Below are 22582 nucleotides of genomic sequence, written 5' to 3'. Positions count from 1 at the left end.
CAGCCCAGACCATCAACTCAAAGCAATTCCCTAGCCGCCCCTCTGCCTCCTGCAACCACATCTTTGTTGTCCTTATCTCTGGATCCTTGCTCTTTAGCCTCTGCCTGTCTGCAGGTAGGAAGAGGATCAGATTTCTAGAATTGCAGTTTAGGCATGGAACGGTAGGTGTTCCTAATTGTAGGGTAGCACATGGTCAAGTGTATTGGGACTCTGGTGCTGCAGGTGATATGTTGATGATAATTGGGCAGAGATTTCTTCAAACAAGCCTGATTGAAGTCCCCAACAATGACTTGAAAGGTGTGGGGATAGGCTGTTTCTTGTTTGCTGATCGCTGCACTCAATACATTGAGCGCCTGTTTAACATTGGCCTTTGGCCGTACGTAAACTGCGGTCAGGATATCAGAGGAGAACTCTCTCTTGGTAAGGAGAACAGTCAGCATTTAATTGTTAGATGTTCCCGGCCGGAGGAACATGAGTGCGACAAGACCACTCCGTCCGAGCACCATATAGAACTTATCATGAAACACAGACCCCAACTTTTGCCTTTACTGAACCAGCAATCTGTTCCATCCTGTGTATAGAGGAGCCCTTGGGTCTGTCCACCGAATACCATGTGTCTGAAGTAAGCTGTGTCTCCATGAAACAGAGAATGCAGTAATTTCTCATTTCCCTCCAATACAGCAATCTTGCCCTTAGGTCCTCACTCTTGTTCTCCTGTGACTGTACATTTGCTAACAAGGTGCTGGGTAGAAGAAGTGTCATGCCCTTTTATTTGAGTCTGGCTTAGAGTTCTCTCCTCCTTCCTCCCTTTTGGCTGTGGTGATGTACCTTCGTCCACATAAAGCATGCTTGAGAGTTAAGCCTTTAGAAGATCATGAAATTGCTAGTTTGTTGAAACAGTTCAAAAGGACGTTACTTAAAGGGAAATTACAGGCTGCAGACTGCAGTGTGAATAGTTCCAAAGAAGTATATTTAGAGATTTGTAAGCTTCCCACAACATGTCGCAGTGATTCATCGGCACCATCTTGAGAACCTTAAGAGGCGTTTTAAGGTTCTCCAACCTGTGTACTCCCTCTCTAGTTTCTCAATGTTCTATGGGGTCAACAGCTTAACATTCTTAACATTCAGCTTCCACCGCGCCCTCCCCCGGCTACCTTCTGGTCCTTCTGTAGGTGATAGGAAGCTCGGCAGAGACAGTGATCAGAAAAGAACACTGGTGTGACATTGGTGTGTCTGACCTGACCATTAGTCGATTGACCTGCACAACTTGATAACATTGTTGTAACTGAAGCTCGCTTAGAAGCTGGCCTTCAATCCCTTACTCATTTCACTTATGGCAACCCCGGTGTCAGAAACAACGTTCACCCAGGAATTCCAATGAAAGCGAGTGTTCAGTTGGAACGCCGGAATACTTTGGCACTATGCACGTTACCTCAGGATTCAATGTGAATATTAAAAAATTGCTGTAGATCGCAGATGCGGTCACAAGATAAGAAATACTCACCTCCCAGAGTTTCAGGCTATGGCTTGTGAGGAATGCATGGGAACTCATCATCTCCCATACTTCACCTCATTATATATCAGAGATCATAATCAAACTAATGGGAGTGAAATTATTTATTCTTCAGTAGGAAAGGAAAATAAAACAGAATGTAAAAGAGGCATTACACCATAACACCTCATTTACATATCCACCAATTTCAAAGTTCCAAATTTAAACAAAGTATCTCATTTTAAAACAATCCCTTCCCTAATCCACCACTAGAAAGAAGATCAGGAGAATGAGCAGTGTTTCACTAATACTGAGTTAAATAAGACAAGGGCAGTCTTTGTTCTGACAGAATGACTAAAATAATGACACCCAAGGATCTATCACCGTCACGGCAGCCTCTGTTTATGAGAGTTGACAGCAATTTTCCAAAACATTGAGCAGCAAACTATAAACTTTTGCTGGTTTGAGGTGGTCCGGGAGGATGTTGTTTGAGTCCTGTCTGGATGGACTCAGGGCTCCACTGACCCTGAGCCTTGGACCTTGTGTGAATAGCTGGAAGCAGCTGATGGATCAGAGAAAACTTGTACACCACTCCCAATCTCAGTCAGGGTTATGCTGCCCAAGGAAGGAGTTTTTTTTATCAGCCAAACTACACTTTATTCATAATAAAAATATTTACAGGAATAAACCGCACAATGTCTTTACATCCTTATGTTTGTAAACAATGCATTTAGTGTTAAATTATAATTTTTAAAAACACACATACCACTCATGTGAGCCCTTAGGGTACCACACTGCTACAGTAACTGACTCAGCCCGGCCCCTCCCTGTCCAGTGGTGGAGGAACCCTACACTGTGGTCCTTCCCCAATGAGCCCTCGCACTGGCTGCACCAAGCCTCAGTGCATCCCCCAGCACGTACTCCGGCAGTGTGGAATGTTCCGGTTGACAGCAGAAGAGGAACATTGCCCAACAAGTTTTCAGGCAGACCAGTGGGTGTCTTTCACTGAGATGATGAGCTTCCAGCCGCACTTGACGCCTGCTTCCCCGTGTGTCTCTGGGAACAGCCCATAGATTTGAGAGTTTTCTGTCATGCAGCTGCTCAGGATGAAAAATGAGACAGACCCTTGCACTCTTCTCCGTATCCTCTTTGTAAACTTGTAGCCCACAAAGGGAGAGTGACTGTCTTTTTCCTGTTTCCTTCCTCTTGGGGAGGCGGGGAGCGCACGGTGAGATTAATGTTCCAAGCATGCAGGAAGGATTGGACTGGAATGGCCCCTCTCACTGTTACCCAGGCGAGGACTTGGTGCGCGTTGGTGAGTTTTGGCGATGTGGCATCCTGCCAGATGGTATAGACAGTCTGCTCAGGAAACACCCCATTGTGTCCATTGAGCCTTTCACCTGCAATTTCCGCAGGACGCTCTACGCTGACCACAGCCTGATGGACTTGTGGTCAAAAGTGCTGGTCTGGAAGAAATTTTCCATGAAAAACAGGTAGTGTGGCAACAAACAACAGGAATTCTGCAGATGCTGGAAATTCAAGCAACATACATCAAAGTTGCTGGTGAAAGCAGCAGGCCAGGCAGCATCTATAGGAAGAGGCGCAGTCGACGTTTCAGGCCGAGACCCTTCGTCAGGACGTCAGGTGTGGCAACAAGCAGCTTACTGGGATGTTGTACAGCAACGGGGAAACACCAGGAATGGACAGAATCTGTGCATGTCGTGGCATTTGGGTGCCTAAGTACTTTGGTTTCACACAACGTCTGAGGCAGCCACACACAAAGCTGATCATCAGGATGAGGGCAACATTGGGGCAACACTGGGTACATTTTTGCATCTTTGTCCAGGGATTTGTGCATTGTGTTTTACCTTAAGACCATAAAATATAGGAGGAGAATTAATTCTGCCATTTGGTTTATCAAGTCTGTTCCGCCATTTCAATCTGGTTGATTCATTTTCCCTCTCAGCCGCAATCTCCTGCCTTCTCCCTGTACACCTTCATGCCTTGACTAGTTAAAAATTATCAACTCCTGCCTTAAATATACCCAGTGACTTGGTCTCCACAGCAGCCTGGGGCAACAAATTCCACAGATCCATCGCTCACTGGTTAAAGAAATTCCTGCTCATCTCAACATATATCAAAATCAATGTTATTTATACTAAAATTAATTACTTATACTGAAATACAAGAATAAACCATGCAATGGCTTTTCATTCTTTATATTGATAGTCAATGCTTTCCGTGGAGTTCTTTTACATTCCTACACACCAATCGAATTGCTGCCTTCCGAGGGTGGAACACTACGGCATTAATTGACGGGTTTCCTCACCCAACCCGGCCCCTCGCTCTCCAATAGTAGAAAACCCTACGCCAAGCCTTTGCAGTGGCTTCACCAAGCTTCACCACGTCCCGCAGTCTGCCAGTCGGCTGTGTTTCTCCATGAAGATATGAATGTGGACATGGGGATGGGGGGTCTTGTGCATTGTTTTTGCATATATCAAAATGAACTCTGTTCAGATAATAAAAAAGATAATTTACAAGAATCAAGTTGTGTATTGGATTTTCATTGTACACAATGCCTTCTGTTCTGTTCTGTTGAACTCCTCCATATCTAGAGCGCTACTGCCATGCATGTGGCTGCTGGGATGGTATGATAGCTGAGGGCTGGTGCATTCTGACCCGTCTGGTTGCTGGTTGCAATGTAGATGTGGAACTGGGAGGAGAACTATTTCCCCTTCTGGTTCCATATTGAAGTAAAATCTTCTTGTTCGCAGCCACTGCTCTACAAATTCTCGAAAAAACCTGAAAAGGACAAGCCTGGAACCTTAGTGCTAATTTGTTACAAGGACTTCTTAAACAAAAATTAATCACTTCATTGACATATTCAAGACCACCCAGATTGTAATATTCAAGTCACCTGGGATGCCTGAATATTGCCTATGGTCCAAATGGAATCTAAAGTTTTGAAGTGCCCCCCTTGAGTAATCATCACAGCCATTTGGCAAAAGACTTGGGACCTATCTTTCCTTCTACAAAAAGGCCAACTTCTGATCTTTTTGGAAACTGCTCTTAAAAATGATGAGATGCTGTGTCTTTACATTGGTAAAATCTCTCAAGGTGAGTCATTGAAGCATTATCCAAGAAATTTGCCTTTTGTTCTTTATAGATGTTGAAACCCCAACTGAGTATATTTTTTACAAGCTGGCAGTATTAGTAAATTTCTTGCAAGAATTATATAATGCTGGAAATACTCGGCAAGTCAGGCAGCCTCTGTGGAAATGTTTCAGATTGAAGTTCCTTCATCGGGTGTGGGGAAACAAGTTAGTTTTAAGTTGCAAGAAGTATGAAGGAGAGCCAAAGGACTATTTCAGAACCAGGTGGATGGTAACAGTTTTTCTCCCAGGGCAGCAGAGTCTAAATCTAGGGGCATAGGTTTAGGTCGAGAAAGGAAAGATTTAAAAGGGACCCGAGGACAGCATTTTCATGCAGAGAATGGTGAGTATATGGAATGAGCTGTGTACATGGTTGAAGCAGATGGAATAAAATCATTTAAGAAGCACTTGGATTGTTTATTAGGAGGGCCTGGAGGGATAGAGGCTAAATGCAGGAAAGGAGGATGAGCTGGGTGTGCACCTGCTGAGCATGTATCTTGGTGGGCTAAGAACAAGTATCTCTGCTCTATTGATTACGCTGTTACAACTCTAAGACCAAAAATGATACATGAAAATCCTGCCAGAAAGAGAAGAACATCTTCAAAGCCCGGGATTCCTGGAAGAGAAGTGGCAGTGAATTTGACAGTGATGGAAAATTTTTTAAAAATTACACTTGCTGGAAATCTGAAATTCCTTTGTGATGTGTCTATGTTACTCAGCACTTTGTTACCATACTGACTACTCTGACAAATCTGGGTGAACCAAAGGAGCTCAAAATTAATAAGTAAAGGAAATGGTCAAAGAAACTGGATCAAAGTCAGGAACATAAAATATTTAATATTAGCTTTCTGAATGGCCTGTATTTGAAATATGCACAAACAATGTAAATGTATTTATTATGTGATGTACAACTTCCCTACCTTACCTAATGTAATGTAGAAAGGTATCAAATAAATCAATTGTTCTGTTCTGTTCCATTGAGCACAGACTTTTGCTCAGAGACCACATGTACTTTATCAAGGCTCTTATCTGTGAAAAATTCAACCACAGTAAGATCAGAGAACTGCCCCAATCCCATCCTCACCTAACAGACCCATTGTTGTTGATCAGGCCGAATCTGTCTCCGTTCCTCCTGCAATCCACAATCGGCTCTTTCGTTTTTTGGACATTGAGGACTATATATGTATGGGGGTATATGGGAGGAATGGGGGCTTGTTTTCCTCAGTTACTTTGACGTAGGCAGTGTCCTGTGTTGTACTGCCAAGTATTGTGACCGTGCTATATTGGAGCTGGCATGTGTGCTCACACATAGGGGCTGTCCCCACACACCCTTGGGTGCATTGGTTGCTAGTGCAAACCACTGTATGTTTTGATGTAAACATGAACCTTAAATCTTTAATTGCACAAAGGCAGAAATTCAATTTCTGCAGATGTTGATCCCAAACCCAGCACTCAAAACTGGCCAGACCCTTATCACGTTGCTGTCCCTGGGAGTTTGCTACGCAGCCAGGAGTTGCTGCATTTTCCACGAGAAAGAGACATCCTTAGTTGCAAAATTTCTAGCAAGAAGTCGCTTTGCAATGACAACTTAATCCCTCCTAGTATGGTCGGTCTACTTAATTTGTTTTCACATCTCCGCTGCACAAACCGAGGACACGGCGCAGCAAGCGGTTTGGGAAAAGGGCGAAATAGAGTTCAGGTTTGGAGTTGGTGACAGAAATAGTGCTCGAGTGGGTAGAGGTGGCGGAGGGGGCTCGGACACAGAGCCCTTGGGTATTAATAACTCACACAGCAATTATTGACCAATTAATTATGTATTAGCCTTACACAAGCTTCTTAGAAGGAACGAATTGATTGATCTGTCATTTGTTGCCGGAAACGCTTTGCCGACATCCTGAATCGGATCTGCTGCTCCGCGCCACACTAAGCAGTCAAAGAAGCGGCGTGTGGTCAGCGTGGGTGCCCTGGTGCTGGGGTAAGTGGATTTGTAGGGCATGTGCTCCGGATTGAGTTGTTAAGAACTTTTCTAAACGCCAGCTCTCCCCCCCCCTTGCTATTCATGAAATATTTCACTGCGCGCGGCATCGAAGTGGCTGGGCTCGTTTGCCTGGAGGATTCCTTTGCACTTTATAATGGTCGTTCTGTCAAAAGTGCTTGCGGTGTGGGACGCTCAACTTATTTTGCAGATATTGCTGTGTTTCAGATCTCGATAAGTTGCCGTAATTCATCGCTGGTAAGGCTTTAATCTTTTTTTCCAGTCTAGATTTCTCGTGGTTAAATTTATGTGTGTGTGTTATATCTTGTGGTAGGTTCGAACCCGAGGGCTCGCACCACGCATTACTCCTTCGAATCAAGTTGTATATTTGGGGTGGGAGTGTCAAAGTGTTGCATGGCCAGAGGTGAAGAGGGAGATTGAGGTCCTAGAGGTAACGCAATGGGTTTCGAGGAAGCTCGGTGTTAATTCATTGTATTTAGTTAATTGAAGATCACGCCTGGAATTTCTGCTATTAATACGCAGTTTGAATTCCCGACAGTAAGTTCTTAGCTCTCGTACGCCAGTGGATTGTTTGCCGAAGGACCCCGGATCGTGTGGGGCCCTTTCTCGCCAGGTTTGCATGAAAGCGGTAAAGTCAGCTGTTCGTTTCACGAGAAGCCGCTACCTTTGCAATACTTCTGAGCTAGACCAGAATACATCTCTAATTTAGTACACAACTTGGAGATCTGAGCAATGAGCCAAACTCGATGAAAGTCTCCAATTCAAAAGCCAATTTCAGGAAGGACTGAAGAGAAACGGGTTTGTTTACCGAAAATATGACATCCATAATATACAGTCAATATCTTCTATCCGGTAATCTTACTCACCTACAACATGTTAACGTCAGGAATATTTCACCCAAACACTTCCTCACTGAAATCTGTGAGGGGGCTACAGTGGTGGAAAAATCTCAAGTGGCAGAAAAAGACTATCACGGGTGGTGAACCCTTTGCAGAGTGTATGCCCAAGTTGGCAAGTCTTCAAAAAATTGTGTCTTGTGTCATGTTAATTTTGAGCAGAAGTTATCATTGATTAATGGAATTAGTAACAATAGTTATGGACTTTAAGGAAAAAGGATGAGCCCTGTTGCTTATTTACAGTATATGTTTTCCTGGCTTTATGGTTAATACATTTATAACAGAAACAGTGAAATAAATGAAGCAATTTTGAAACCGTGTTCAAAAATTATTAAAATATGGGTGGTGCGAGCTCATTGGCCATGCTGCATTTCTCAGTTAAGTTAAATTAAATTAAAATTTAACATTATATTTGCCATTCTTACTACTGACTCAACCTGCAAGTTAACATTTTGGAATCTTGCATGAGCACTCCCAAATCCCTTTGCACTTCTGATTTTGGAATTTGCTTCCCATTTAGAAAATAGTCCATGTCTTTATTCTTTCTACCAATGTGCATGACCAAACACTTCCCAACGCTGTATTGCATCTGCCACTTTTTGCCCATTCTCCTCAACTAAGTTCTTCCATAGATTTCCTTGCTTCCTCAACTCTACCTGCTCTTCCACCTATCTTTTGTATCTTCTGAAAACTTGGCCACAAAGCCATAAGTTCCACCATCCAAATCATTGACATACGATGTAAAAAGAAATGGTCCCTACACTGACCTCTACAGAACGCCACTAGTCACCAGCAGCCAACCAGAAAAGGCCCACTCTTTGCCTTCTGCCAGTCAGGCAGTCAATCTTCTATCCATGCTTGTATCTTTCCTGAAATAACGTGCGCTCTTATCTTGAAAAGCAGCCTCATGTGTGATGCCTTGACAAAACCTTCTGAAAATCCATGTAAACAACATCCATTGACTCTCCTTTGTCTATCCTGCTTTTTTTTCACTCAAAAAATTCCAACAGATTTGTCAGGAAAGATTTCCCCTTAAGGAAACCATTCTGACTTTGGCCTAGGTTATAATGTGCCTTCAGGTACCCCGAAACCTTGTCCTTAATAATGGATACCAACATCTTTCCAACCACCAAGGTCAGGCTAAGTGGTCTATATTTTCCTGTCTTACCTCCCTTTTTTTTAAATATAATTTTTATTGAGTTTTTGAAGTGATTACATAGAATGATAATATCTACCCTCCCCCTCCCCTTAACCCTTCCCCCCGATATATACCCCTACCTGAAAAAAGAAAGAAAAAAAAAGAAAAAGAAAGAAGAATGAAGAACTGCCTGGATATTGCCTCTCTTCTTAAATAGTGAAGTAACATTTGTAATTTTCCAGCCCTCAGGAACTATTCCAGAATCCACTGGTTCTTGAAAGAACACTATTAATTCCTCCACAGTCTCTTCAGGTACCTCTTACAGAAGCCTGGGGTATAGTCCATTTGGTCCAGGTGATGTATCTACCTTCAGACCTTTCAGTTTCCTAAGCATCTTCTTCTTAGTAAAAGTGACTACACTCACTTCTGTCCCCTGATGCTCTCGAATTTCTGGCCTGCTGTTGGGGTCTTCCACAACAAAGACTGATGCAAAATATTTATGGACTTTGTCCGCCATTTCTTTGTTCCTCATTACTACCTCTCCAGCGTCATTTTCCAGCAGTGTGATACCTCTTTTTTATTCTTTGTATATATCTGAAAAATATTTGGTATCCACTTTTATATTATTGGCTAGCTAACCTGCATATTTCATCTTTTCTCTCCTTTCTTTGTTTGCTTTCTTAGTTGCTTTTTTTGATTTTTAAAACGTCCTATTCCTCTGTCTTCCCACTAATTTTTGCTTATATTATTCTGTATGTCCTCTCATTTCCTTTCATGCTGTCTTTCACTTCCCTCTTGATTTTACTCTGGCGTGATTTGCTCTTGTGTGCCTCTCAACTTTCCCTTTCACAAGGGTCAAGTGGCCCCATTCATTGTTCAATGAATGAAGGGTTATTAGGGAAATAGCAGCAAATCTGCACATCACTGCCAGTCAGGAGATCTGTAGTTTTCACAGCTTGGTACAATGTGGTGACCTCTACTAAAGCTTGCTTTCATCACCGTACCAACTACCCCCAAATAGTCTAGGCTCTGACATTCAAATCCCCAATGCTTTGTACCTCTGGTCACTCAAGGTAAATTAGCCCAAACTGTCCCCTGTGACCACCCTCAGACTGGGCCTTTGACTGCTGAGACCATGTAGGAGAAAAGTGCATATCAGCACTAGTTTAGTAGTGCCTGTAGAGTATTATTCACCTTGGCATAGTAATTCTGAAGTGAGACTGAACTGATGATTGAATTGAGCCCTAAAGATATGCAACACACAAGAAGAGTCCATTTCTTTGTGATCTATTCAAAACTTTAATGAAAATAATGCCCTCAATTTGTGTTTTCTATATGTTGATTCAAATGGAAAGTTTAATGCAGAATGTAGAAATAAGATAGTAGTTATACAGGTTTCCCCCGCTGTCCGAAGGTAGAGCATGCCTATGAAATGGTTCGTAAGCCGGAATGTTGTAAAGTGAATAAACAATTACCATTTATTAATATGGGAAAAATTTTTGAGCGTTCCCAAAATAACCTACAAAATCATGCCAAATAACACATAAAACCTAAAATAACAGTAACATATAGGAAAAGCAGGACTGATATGATAAATACACAGCCTTATGTTACGTACCCCGTAACTGGGTTGCCAAACCAGCAGAAATGGATCACTCAGTTGGAGTCTGGAGTACTAGAACTAAGAAAGTTTTATTAAAGAAACAAGCAACACAGTAATCGAAAGGATAATAAATGCAACAGTTCAGCAATGATAAACACACATGTGCACAGAATTAAGATAACAGGATCAATCAAGCTCTATCGTTGTCTAGGGGTAAATGACCAATTTCAAAGTGACGCAAAGTTCAGTTCAATTTAGTTCAGTTCGCAGTAATCATTGCCATGGCGATGGACAACGTGGGGGAGAGAGAGAGAGAACGGGAACGACTGATCATTCAGAACGGCTTCCACTCACAGACCGGCGATATTGCTCACAAGCAGCTTTCGGGCGAGTCCTTTGTGATGTCACCTGAGGTCACCGACTGTGACCCCTCCTCCAGATGCGGTGGATCCTCTGTAGTGAACCCGGCACCCAAGCAAGGGCAGACACACACTGGGTTCCCGCTGATCGTACCTTTCCACCCTGTGCGTTTATGGCCCGGTACTCCCACCAACTTGTGAGAGGTGCACCGCTTCCAGGGTCTCGTTACCTCGGGTGTCGTGTGTGCCTGCCTTAGCGAACCTGTCCCTTTTTATCCCCCTGCTGGGGTATCGCCTGTCCATCACTTCAAACAGTTCAGGGTTCAAAGGGGGAGCCGCTCTAGACAGCTCTCTCTCCCGTCCCTTCATTACACATCTCCAGATCGCCTGTCCATCACTTCAAACAGTTCAGGGTTCAAAGGGGGAGCCGATCTTGATAATACCCAGACTGATGGCTCCTTCATTAACACCTCCAATGCTGCTTCATTGTGTTCCTTATCTCTCCCTCCCCTGAGGACAGGTGGCAGACCAACTGCTGATGCCACTGGTGCTAGCCCAGGCCAGCAAACATCTTAATTTATGTGTATTCTAGTCACACTATATAAAGTAGAAATACTTTTCTGCAGCACTGTCTAGCGTAGCAAAAATCTCACGGAAGTGCTCTCGGCAGAAACACTCTCTCCAGTAACCTTTAAGCTATGAAGCTGCCAAATTATACCAAATAACACATAAAAATACACAGCCTATATAAAGTAGAAATAATGTATGTACAGTACAGTGCAGTTACCGGAATCGGGAAGACTCCAATAAATTGCAGTTTCGTCACAGTTAAACACTTGCTTATACGAATAACCAACTGACTCAATCGGCAATCACCTCTGATCTGGGCCGACATTTACGTGCTGGGTGGCACCTAATTAATTAGCTTGTTTATTTCGGCTTTTTTCTTAAAGATGTGCTGGGTGTGTTCGGACCACCGCTGCACCGCTGCATTCTTCACGGCAATGTATCGGTCTGCGGCCCGGAAGTTGGGGACCACTGCTTAAACCATGAAGCTGCCCTCACCTCAGAAAATGATCAAACCACCCATGACTACCTTTAAATTCTACTTTCACAACACTTTCATCACCATTGTCCAGGGCTTTCTGTTTCAGCCTGTTAAAAGACTGACTGATTCCTCCTTAAGCATAAGAAAACTTCATGGAACACCACGCTTTGTACACCCATCAATCCACTCAAGCAATAGACTTTCCATTTTATCCATTACTGGATGCTGACTAAGAGAGACCACTTTGCTACGAGCAGAACCAACAGTAACATCGGCAGCTTTCAAAATTCTTTCTCTCTGCCTATAAATAGCGCGAATGGTGGACACAGGCACGTTCAACGCACGGACAATGTCCTTACTTCGTTCCCCACAATCGAAACGCTTAATTATGTCTAGTTTTACGCTAAGTGTAACACCCTTACGACCTCTTTTAGGCTTTTCAAATACCTTAGAACTCATCTTGCTAACAGATGCACAAAATAAATCGAGATAAAGCACGTGTTTAAGCAATGCCGGCTAGAATACAGTTCCAGGGGAGGAGCTTGGCTGCTCTGGCGCGTGCTGCCTTTTTTCGTAACAGTGAAAACACCTTCTGTTAGCGAAAACAGGTAACTAACGAAGGTCTTTCGTAACAGCAAGGTGTCATAAAGCAAATGTTTGGAAAACGGGGGCCATCTGCACACCACATAGTCATTAAATTAGGTTTGAAGTCAAAGTCAAGTTTATTGTCATGTGCACAGTTGCAATGAAAAACTTACTTGCAGTAGAATCACAGACATATAGTATCGTGTAAGCAGCATTCATAAATGAAAAAATTATGCATAATTTTTACAAGATAGTATGATGTTATTGGGTTTGCTGACTGCGAAGTTCTAAACTCAAGTGAAGATCATTAGCCCTATCAGATATAAATAGCTAAAAGGGAAATGATACTGTAACTACCCAGTCTTCAAAGATGAGTTCACTTCTCTGTTTATTCTCCATGGTGAGATGCCAATATCCCCCACTATTCAAGAGAAGTAATGTATGAGATCATGAAAAGGCAACGTAACTTCATTGGACATGTGATTAGGAAAGAGGAGTTAGAATGCATGGTAATTATGGGAAAGATTGAAGGGAAGAAAGCAAGAGGAAGGCAAAGACAAATGATGATGGAGACAGCAGCCAGAGAACTGGAAATGAATACCAATGAATTGATCCTCTTGACCCAAAACAGGAGTGTGTGGGCCATGGCGGTCAAAGCTCAAACTGGGCATGGCACCTAATGATGATGATGATTCAAGTAGTAGGTCTCCTCTCCTGACTAACAAAGTAGTTTAAACATAATTTATTTACAGTGATACATGATTAAATCCAAGCAACATTCCTAAAACGTTCAAAACTCCCAGAGGATTTCCATCTTAAACAGTTCTTAAAACACAAGCCACCTCCTAAAACATAAGCCATCTTCTATAAACTAAAAACAACATTCCAGTGGTGCAGGTGAACAAGTCATCTTTCACAGAAACCAAAGCTGGAGGGATGGATTCTAGTTCATTCCATGTTTGTTTCGTTTTTTTTATGATCCTCACCCTATTCCTAGTAAGTCTGAACTGCTCTCCATATTTATACCCTTTTACTTCACTTGGGTGACTTAACACCTATATGATACTTCTTCAGATACCCTTTCTAAACAAAAGGTATAAAAACAGCTTGGAGACATAGATCTCAGCTATTGTTGTAAAACAAACTTTATTGAGTACATAAAAGTCCCAAAATTAAGAGATCATTTATTTAATTTGCTAAAAGATATGATCCATCTGGTCTGGAAGCCTTCTTGAACTAAGCAACTTAGTCAACTTGTCTGTTTTGAAACAAGCCAAATAAAACAACCCATTGTCTTGTACTGCAGCTGAAGCAGCAATAAGCCAGAGATAGTGAGCTACACCTCTGTCTCCAGACAGGGCATCTGCAAAGCTGCTCTATAGGCAATATTTTGTTTTAACTTCAAACTGATTACTGCTTTCTATTTACATTTTAAGTACTGAAGACTGGCTCCTGTTTATGACCAGAAGCTAACCAAAGTTAGTAGTTGGAAGTTTCCTAACAACTGTTCTGATCTTACAAGTGACAGCTGCTGTGTTTAGAAGGTGAGGTTGGGAAAACATGAGGTCACTGGCCCTGGATACGGAGCATCCATCACAGAAGAACATAATTTGAACAAAAGAGAGAATATTTTAATACAAAGTGATTGATGTTGTTAGTAATTAGAGTTCAGTTGGTTGGTTCAAGAATGGTTGGAGGGAAGTACCTGATTTAGACTTGGTGGTGTGGGACTTCTTGAGGTAGCGCTACCTGTAGATACTACCACTGGTGGGGATGAATGGACTGTACTCATGATATATTGGGAAGAGTCCACAACACTCCTACTTGTGATTATTACAGCTCAGGCTGTAAGTTTGGGATTCAATTCCTGCTGCTGTCTGTAAGGAGATTGTACATTTTCCCTGTGACTGCGTTGTTTCCTCTGGGTGCTCCAGTTTCCTTCATCATCCCAAAGACATATGGATTAGTAAGTTAAATAACTGGGCAGCATGGGCTCTTCAGACCAGAAAAGCCTGCTACTGTCCTGTATCTCTAAATTTAAAAAAAGACTTATGGATACAGCTCAGCACATCATGGAGACCAACCTCCCCTCCGTGGATTCTGTCTAAAATTCTCACCGCCTCAATAAAACAATCAAAAACCTCACCCACCCCAAACGTTCTCTCTGCTCTCCTCCTCCATTGGTAGAAGCACCAGGCTCAAGGACAACTTCTGCCCCACTGTAATTAGACGATTACATGGTTTCCTAGTATGATAGGATGGAATCTTAAAGCTCATAATCTAGCCCGTTATGATATTGCCTCTTATTGTTTACCTGCACTACGCTTTTTCTGTAGCTGTTACACTTCATTCTTCATTGTTATTGTTTCACCTTGTTCTGTTTCGCTGCATTATGTAATAATTGCACCTGTGTGAACAGTATTGAAGACAAGCTTTTCACTGTATCTCAGTGCATGTGACAGTAATAAGCCAACTCAGAGTCCAAAGTTTCAGTAATAGAGCTGGTGAATCATTGAGGATAATGTAGAAGGTTTTGATCAGGTTGGATGTTAGGAGGATAGAGGGGGCATGGGGAGAGAGAGATCTGAAGCTGTGAATAGAATCTGGAACCTGGATCCAGTATTTATTATTAATTATATTTGCATTTGCACAGTCTCTTGTCTTCTGCACTCTAGTTGCTCTTTCATTGATCCTGTTATAGTTACTGCTTTGTAGATTTGCTGAGTATGCCCGCAGGAAAATGATTCTCAGGGTTGTATATGGTGACATGTATGTACTTTGACGATAAAGTTTACTTTGAACTTTGAGGGTGAGGGGTTTAGAACATTTGAAGGTCAGACTATAAAGGGTGTTGGTGGGGTTGAGGAAACCATTAGGGTAGTGTTCATTGGCGGGTGGAGGGAATGGTAAAGCAAATCTGGAGGGGGAATGTGCTTCCATTGAGCACAGGAGTATTTGTAGGGCAGAGATGTGATGAAGCTGCCCAGCTACAAAAGGCTGTATTGAGCAAGGATGAGTTTCACATATTTTCCACCTCTCTCCCTGTGAAGCTTTTGTCATCCAGAGGAGTCCTGCTCAGAAGGGGCTCATTCAGTCCCATCATTAGTGCACACGTTACAAGAGACCTCACTTCGCACTCACCATTGACAGACATCAATCAAAAGCAGCAGTGATAAGATGCTGTAAGACAGAGCTGCACCATTTCCCTTCTCTCCCTCTGTGCCAGTGATCAGGGAGAATGTCCTCCTTTGGAAAATTGTGACTCATTGTATGTGACGCCAATACCACATTCTGGGCAGTTTGTCAAAACTTTTTGATAATGAGTTATGTGACTACAGGTAAAGATTTTTACTAGATTGCAGCAGTTAAGGACAAAATGCATAACTGTATTGTCAATAGTTCATGAAATCTTTTAGTGAGATAGTGGATTTAGCTCTAGAAGTTCCCCACCAGCCAAAATTTGGTAGGATTTAAAATAACAAAAAAAAATTCTGGTATACACATGGAAATAGATCCTTCAATTCAACCTGCCTAAGACGTGTATTTAAACAGATCAGATTCGTTCCATTTCACCCATATTCTTAAACCTTTCCAATTTATGTACCTGTCAAAATGTCTTTTAAACGCTGTAATTGTATATGTCTCTACCATGTCCTCTGAAAGTTTATTCATATCCCACCACCCTTCTGGTGGAAAAACTGCCTGCCAGATTCCTGTAAATCTTTATTCTCATACCTTCTATCTATTCCCCGTAGTTTCAGTATCTGGGATAAAGACTATGTCTAACCTATCAATGTTCTTTATAAACTTCTGTAAGATCTCCCATCAGCTTTCTTCACTCTAAGGAAAGTAGTCCGAGGCTATGCGATCACTCAAGCTTTGCAGTCCAGTAGCCTTCTTGTGAGTTGTTACTCCACCCTCCCTAGCTATTTCTTATCGCTTCTGTTGTATAACCACCTGAACGATCGTGTACTTCCACCGTTGTGAAAGCAAGTTGTGGGTACTAGCAAAGTACACACAATCTGGAAATGATTTACGTAAGAACATAAGAAATAGGAGCAGGAGTAGGCCATCTGGCCCATCGAGCCTGCCCCGCCATTCAATAAGAACATGGCTGATCTGTCTGTAAACTCAGCCTTTTCCCCATAACCCTTAATTCCCCTACTATGTAAAAATCTATCTAACTGTAGCTTAAGTATATTTAGTGAAGAAGCCTCAGCTGCTTCCCTGGGCAGAGATTTCCACAGATTCACCACTCTCTGGGAAAAACAGTTTCTCCTCATCTCCATCCTAAATATTTTCCCCTGAATCTTAAGGCAATGTCCCCTAGTTCTAGTCTCACCTACCAATGGAAGCAACTTTCCTACTTTGATCTTATCTATCCCTTTCAAAATTTTGTATGTTTCTATAAGATCCCCTCTCATTCTTCTGAATTCCAGAGAGTATAGTCCCAGGTGACTCAATCTCTCCTCATAGGTTAACCCCTTCATCTCTGGAATCAACCTGGTGAACCTTCTCTGCACTGCCTCCAAAGCCAATGTATCCTTCCTCAAGTATGGAGACCAGAACTGCACACAGTACTCCAGGTGTGACCTCCCCAGTACCCTGTATAGTTGCAGCATGACCTCCCTGCTCTTGAATTCAATCCCTCTGGCAATGAAGGCCAACATTCTGTTTGCCTTCTTAATAACCTGTTTTACCTGCAAGCCAACTTTTTGTGATTCATGAACAAGCACTCCCAAGTCCCCCTGCACAACAGCATGCTGCAATCTTTCACCATTTAAATAATAATCTGCTCTTCTATTATTCCTTCCCAAGTGAATGATCTCACATTTATCAACCTTGTATTCCATCTGCCAGACCTTGGCCCACTCACTTAACCTATCTATATCCCTCTGCACACTCTCCACATCCTCTGTACAATTTGCTTTTCCACTCAGTTTAGTGTCATCAGCAAATTTTGCTATGCTACACTCAGTCCCCTCTTCCAAATCATCAATGTAAATAGTAAACAGCTGCAGGCCCAGCACTGACCCCTGCGACACCCCACCACTGACTGCCAACTGGAGAAACACCCATTTATACCAACCCTCAGCCTTCTATTGGTCAACCAATCCACTATCCATGGCGATACACTTCTTCCGACTCCATGCATCCGTATCTTATTTATAAGTCGCTTGTGCGGCACCTTATCAAACGCCTTCTGGAAATCCAAGTATACAACATCCACCTGTACCCCTCTATCCACTGCACTCATTATGTCCTCAAAGAACTCCAATAAGTTTGTCAAACAGGACCTGCCCTTTCTGAATCCATGTTGCGTCTGTCTAATGGAACCACTCCCTTCTAAATGTTTTGCTATTTCTTCCTTAATGACAGCTTCATGCATTTTCCCGACTACAAATGTTAAGCTAACTGGCCTATAGTTGCCGGTCTTTTGCCTACATCCTTTTTAAAAAAGTGGCATGACATTTGCTGTCTCCCAATCTGCCGGGACCTGCCCAGAGTCTAGAGAATTTTGGTAATTGATTACTAATGTGTCTACTATAACCTCTGCCAATTCCCTAAGCACTCTGGGATGCATCCCATCAGGACCAGGGGACTTACCTACCTACAGGCCATCTAGTGTGCTCATCACTATCTCCTTAGTGACAGTGATTTTATCGAGATCTTCACCTCCCATTTCATCCATAACATCATTCTTTGGCATATTAGGCGTGTCCTCTACCGTGAAGACCGACACAAAATGGCCTCAGTCATTTCCTTATCACCCAATATCCCTTCCCGTCTTCCAAGGGACCTTCGTTGACTTTAGACACCCTTTTCCGCTTTATATATTTATTAAAACTTATGCTATCTGTTTTTATATTTTGTGCTAATTTACTTTCATACTCTATCTTCCCTTTCCTTATTTCTTGCTTAGTTGTTCTTTGTTGCTTTTTAAAGTTTTCCCAATCCTCCAGTCTCCCACTACTCTTTGCGACTTTGTACACATGAGCTTTTAATTTAATACAATTTGAGGCAATAAAATACGTTAACAGCCCACGTGCCCTTTATTCAATTTTTAGTTTATGCTTGTGGGCTGCATTTCTCATGTGGAACTGAAGTGTGAACACAGCCTATGGATGGACTTTGAAGGACTCTTTAACTCGTGTTCTCAGCATTGATTGTTTGCTTTTCTTTTTTGCATGTTGCTTACTTGTCAGTCTTTGTGTGCAGTTTTTCCATTGTTTCTATTGTAATTTCTTTGTTCTGCAGCGAGTCCCTGCAAGAAAATAAATCGCAGGGTAACGTGGTGACATATATGTACTTTGATAATAAATTTACTTTGAACTTTGAATGATTCTATTCATCAGGCAAGTGGCTGCTCAGGTGAGTTTCTCTCTGCACTCTGGACCACTCCCCATCCCACTTAACTTTGTTCCACACTTCAGACTCGTGTGGTCAGCTGAGCTTCCTATAACGGTTGATTGTCCTCCCATCACTTCCCCTAAATGTGGTCTCCAGCTCTATTCACATATGACTACAGAGATCTCCCCACCCTCCCTCTCAGTACGTGAATACATCCCCCATGTTACAATGTTCAACATTTATTGCACCTGCCCATCTCCCTTCCTGCCTTGCTGAGTGTCCCTTCATTCCAGTTCCTTCTCTCCTGTGCCCTGAGTAGACCTTGACTGAATTGTTATGAGAGTGATTTGTTCCAATACCACGAGGAAGTGTCTTTATTGACAGGAGACACAGGGTTAAACTCATTGCCAAGCAAATAACATTACCTTCCCAAAATGAGTTGTGGGATTCATACTGCCTGAAAGCTGGGAGCAAGGAGATACTTCCTGACCCACTGAATCCCTCCAGCTTTTCCTGTGTTGCTGAAGCATCTGCAGTCACATGTATTTTTTTTAAACCAGAGAATTTAACAATACCAAAGAGAATTGGACGTATTGGGTTGGGGTGTGGTGACTCATTGTAGAACTCTTATGAAGAACTGGTGCAGGGACAGGAGCCAAATGACCTTCTGTGCGGTACCATTCAACATTTTACTTGAGCTGAAAGGACAAAGTGTTTGCAGGAAAGCAGAACTGAACCATGCCAGAGGTGAGGCACTGTTGTGTAAACAGACACGGGTTCAGGGAACAATAAGGACTCGTTTCAAAAGAAGTGTTTTAAAGCGAAAGCTATTGGATCATTGTAATCTACTGATTTCAGGTTTATCAGAGTGAGTGGAATTAATGTCTGTTTTGCTTCCCTTTAGTTTTCATTCCACACACGTTAGTTGCCAAGAGCATTGCAAGCTCGAGAGCTGATTCGCAAGCTGCTGGTGCACGGCTATACATCCCATAATTTCCCATTCAGTTGTTTGGGGCATAAAGTTTTCAGGTAAGACAGAGAAGGGCAGAAAATCTAGAGAGTGTCAAGAATGATCAAGGAGAATATTATAACACCGGAGAGAGAAGATGTCCCAGAATGAATAAAGTAAAGATGTATTTGTGAAGCTAGGAAATGGTAGTGATGTTCAAGATTACTTATTGTCATTCTTCAGTACACATGTGTAAAGGACAATGAAATGATTGTTGCTCTGAATGTGATGCAGCATTAAAAATACAATAACTTAAAGAACACAATAAATATAAATACATAAGATTGGCTTATATACGTAGGCTGATTGTATATACATACAGTAATGCTAGACACAGGAGTATCAGTACAAAAGTCACAAACTTGCTGGAAATCCTATTCCAGATGCTATTTCTATTATGTATAATGCTAAAGGTGCCATTGCTCATCTAATTCCTGAGAATTAAACCAGGTCAAATAGAGCAGGTATCAGTGGAGGAAGTGATTAAACGTCATAGAAAAATGTGATGGCAGGAAATGATATTGAAAGGTTGGAGGGAATAGAATTCTAATCATGTGGGTAGAATATTTGAGTCATTCTTATTATCCAGTATGTAAAGAGTCCAACAGAGAGGGGACTTCTGCTTGATCTGGTAATGGAGAATGAACTAAAATGGATAAGTGATTGAAGTGTAAGATCACATCCAGGCAATAGCATTTAAAGATTCAGAGAGAATGTAGAGGATGTAAGATAAAGTTCAAAGCAGTGTGTGGGATATGGCTGTTTTTGAAGATATGAGAACAGAACCATTGGAAATAATTACTGAGAAAAGATGAACTCGATCAATACTGAACGACCTTTAAAATGATTATCAGTAGAGTCCAGGAGAAATATAAATACACTTATAAATAAACCAGTGAGTGCTGGTATGTTATGAGCAAAATATATGACGGCAAAGGTGCATTCCCCAAGTACTGTATATGGTTAACAAAAGAGAAAATAGAGTTAAGGAAAAAAATAGAAAGGACAGTAAAAGAACAGATTAGTTTTCCTATGGGATGCAAATTGCCAATTCATATACAGACAGCAAAATGGCTGAGGTATTAATTCCAAAACATCGGTGCATCATGGAGAGTCACATGACATAGGAAAAGATCAAATAAGGTAAGACATTTAAGATAAAGAAAAAGGTGGCTAAATAGATTGTAAGCAAGGATAGAGCAGTTGGTGTAGTTAGATTATAGCAAGGGATAGTAAGAGCTCAGGGAAGACGCGAAAAGGGACGTCACATACACCAGAAAGGAATTATTGTCAGTACGCTGATAGACAGCTAGCATGATAGCAGGAAGATTGATTAAACCTTACTAATCAGCATGATAATAAATTGGTTTATTGGTATATTTGCTTTAGGTAGCTTGCGCTTCAAAAATAATGGCATTTTCATTTTCAAGGCACTAATAACAAATTGATTCAGAATCAGGTTTACTATCACCGGCATACGTCGTGAAATTTGTTAACTTGGCAGCAGCAGTACGATGCAATACATGATAAACGTAGAAAAAATAAATCAATTACAGTAAGTATACATTTATATTAAATAAATTAAAAATAGTGCAAAAACAGAAAAAAATTAGTGAAGCATATATATAGAAGCAAAACAAAATAGAAGATTGATGCAAGATAGCACTAATAATAACCCTAGGCAACATATTTTTCCGAAACTGTTGCTTCCTCAGAATTTTTTTTGTTATTATTGACTGCTTGAAGCTGGAAACAAATCTAATTTCAGTCTATTTGTGTCACGTAGGAATTTGGAGAAAGAAGGAATTAGCTTTTATTGAGTATATGCATTTAATTGCATAACAGTGCTGACTCTTTGCAATAGTTCAACTAAGCTAAAACTGTTTTGCTGATGATTTTCATTTGTACTTGGCGTCTGAGGCTTCTCGCTCAAGTGTCCAACAATAATCAGCCAACATTGTTGGTTTCCAGTTGCCCTGACACCGTTTCTCCATAACCATAATGTCCTTTCACCATGCTCATCACTGACAGCACCAAGATTTGCAGGGAAGTCTAAATGGGAATGTATGAAATGAATCTTTAGTGACACGTTGCACTTTATGGTTTTGTATGCTTGCAGCATGTTGTCAACTAGCTGCATGTAGTTTGGTGCTCTGTAGTTGCCAAGAAAATTTTAAACAACATCCTTGAATGTCTTCCATGTGATTTTCTCCAGTCCCAGTAGAAGTTCTTTGAATTGTCTGTCATTGATGACCTGTTTGATTGTGGACCAACAAAAATGCCTTCCTTAATCTTGGCATCAGTTATCTGACTTGAATTATGAATTGAAATAGCAAATATAGGCAATTTCAAAAAAATGGTGCATGATAAGAAAATCTCATGGTGATTTTTGTGATCAACAACCTAAAATCCATAAGATACACCCAAAAGTATTCAGGAAGTAAAATCTTTATTGTCCAGTGTCAATGGCTGCAAATTGTAAATAAATAACAGTCTGCATGTTTTCCATTCTTGACCGATCTTAATAGATTTCTCAGAAATGCAACTTGGAAAGTAATCAATATTTAAGTTATTGTGACTGGATTTTCAGAAGACCGCTAAGGTGGACTTAATTGTCAGTATATTTGCTGGCCATTCAACAGAAATCAAAGAGTAGTAATTAAAGGCTGTTAACTAGGATGTGAAAATGATGGCCATGATATTTCACAAGGAGCTTTTTGTTACGAACCCTATTATTCTCAAAGTCCAAATCACTATTTTGCAGAAGTGATTTGCACTTGAGAATGAGAAGTACAAAATTAGAATGTTTAGTTGGTGCTGAAGAAGGCTGCAACAAAATGTACAGGACTTGTATAATGTACCATGAAATTGACAAAAGAACTCCAACATAGATAAATGGGAAGTAGTACATTTTGTCAGGAAGATTAACTAAGTAGACATTCAGGGTCAAGAG

General features: G+C 41.5%; 1 protein-coding gene and 1 long non-coding RNA gene across 4 annotated transcripts in view; one reads left to right on the top strand and one right to left on the bottom strand.

Annotated features, from left to right (window-relative positions):
• Positions 1–7830, bottom strand: part of LOC134358951 (uncharacterized) — a 33069-nt gene extending 25239 nt beyond the window's left edge. The window contains exon 1 of the long non-coding RNA XR_010020981.1: positions 7507–7830. This is a non-coding gene — a long non-coding RNA (uncharacterized LOC134358951). The remainder of the gene's footprint in view (positions 1–7506) is intronic.
• Positions 6248–22582, top strand: part of LOC134358949 (monocarboxylate transporter 12-like) — a 76768-nt gene continuing 60433 nt past the window's right edge. Inside the window, exon 1 of one of the 3 annotated variants that reach the window (XM_063071654.1) lies at positions 6248–6619. The gene's annotated coding sequence lies outside the window, so the exon portion shown is untranslated. Of the gene's footprint in view, positions 6620–6726; positions 6878–22582 lie in introns of those variants that run through there. The other 2 variants (XM_063071652.1, XM_063071653.1) reach the window with 2 other exon arrangements.

This window comes from Mobula hypostoma, chromosome 19 (assembly GCF_963921235.1).
Source record: "Mobula hypostoma chromosome 19, sMobHyp1.1, whole genome shotgun sequence".
Classification (NCBI taxonomy): Eukaryota; Metazoa; Chordata; class Chondrichthyes; order Myliobatiformes; family Myliobatidae; genus Mobula; species Mobula hypostoma.
The sequence above is the reverse complement of the archived record's forward strand: the minus strand, read 5'-3'. Positions and strand labels throughout refer to the sequence as shown.